The sequence below is a fragment of the Pteropus vampyrus genome, unplaced genomic scaffold (genome assembly GCF_000151845.1).
Source record: "Pteropus vampyrus isolate Shadow unplaced genomic scaffold, Pvam_2.0 Scaffold1104, whole genome shotgun sequence".
NCBI lineage: Eukaryota > Metazoa > Chordata > Mammalia > Chiroptera > Pteropodidae > Pteropus > Pteropus vampyrus.
Window position 1 is genome coordinate 13,283 of NW_011889885.1, and position 1,491 is coordinate 14,773.

Sequence of the window (1,491 nt, forward strand, 5' to 3'; positions counted from 1 at the left end):
CAAAATTGACTTGATGAAATAATAAAAAATGTGAATATCCCTGTAATTGTTGAACAAATTTATTATCAAATCCTTCCCAGAAAGAAAAGCACAGGCCCAGACCGTTTTACTGATAAATCAAAAATTTAAGGAAAAATACTAACTCTACAAAAGTTTTTCAAATAATAAGAGATAGAAGAAAAGTGTTTCAACTAATTTTTGAGACAAATATAAATAACCTTGACATAGGAACCTCTCAAAAACATTGCCAGAAATGAATATTATAAACCAATATTCTGAATAAACACAGATACAAAAATTCCTTAACAATTTATTTATTAATTTTATGGAACAATATATAAAATGACTAATACATCATGACCACTGAAGTTTACTCTGGAATGTAAGGTTAGTTTAACCTATATACATCAAACAATGCAATCACTCTAAATAACAAAATAAGGAAATTTGTCTCATCATCTCAAGATATGCAGAAGAATTTTTGAACAAAAAAGTAACAAAACTGAGAAAATTAAGAAGACCTCTTCCTCAAATGGATAAAATGTGTCCAGGTAATACTATTAAAATTAAATTTAGTTTTATTATAGAATATTGACTGTCCTCTGTAAATCAGAAAAAGGACAAAGATGCTCAGTCTTCTCTTTAACATTGTAATCTAAACCCTATTTTGTTCCATAAGATAATAACAACATCAATATTGGAAAGGAAAAAGTAAACTTGTTTTCATCCACAAAAGACCTGATTGAGTAAAAAGACTACCAGTGACATCTACAAATATAATTATTTAGAGCTCCTACATGAATGTAATAAAATTACATGATACAAGGGTAATTATATAAAGAATATCTCTATAACTAAGAAAATGGGAAGATATAAATTTAAGAAAGAATAATTTGCAATAACATGAAAATATTTAGAAATAAGTTTATTAAAATATAAACATTTTATGTTTATATGTTTATATTTGAATAAGTTTATTAAAATATTTTAGAAAAAAGTTTATTATTATATATTAGACATATATAAGAAAACTAAAATTTTCCTCAGAGAAATTGAAGAAGATAACCTTTATACTAATGAGAACAGAGAAAATTAAACAGTAATGACAGCAACAGTCAACAGTGGTGTAGAGCATCTGACATATTCAGCATTGGTTGTGGGTGCAGAAATGGTACCATCACTTTGGAATACCATTGACATTTTTGAAATAAAATTAAATTTACACATGCTCTGTGTATGAATCAGCCTTTCCATTAGTAGCTTAGCCAACAGATGCCCATAAAAAGACTTGGATAAAATGTGTATAGCAACTTTCTTCATACTAACCAAAACTAAACAACCCAGGTGTCCATCAACGGGAGAAAGACTATGTTCATGTAAGATAGGATTTTCTCACTCTTTCCTCTAAATGTGGTTCTGCTTATGAAAGCATCTCTCGCTTGCCTTTCTGGGACAGTCAAGAAATTTTGTAGAACAATGCATTTAGATTCC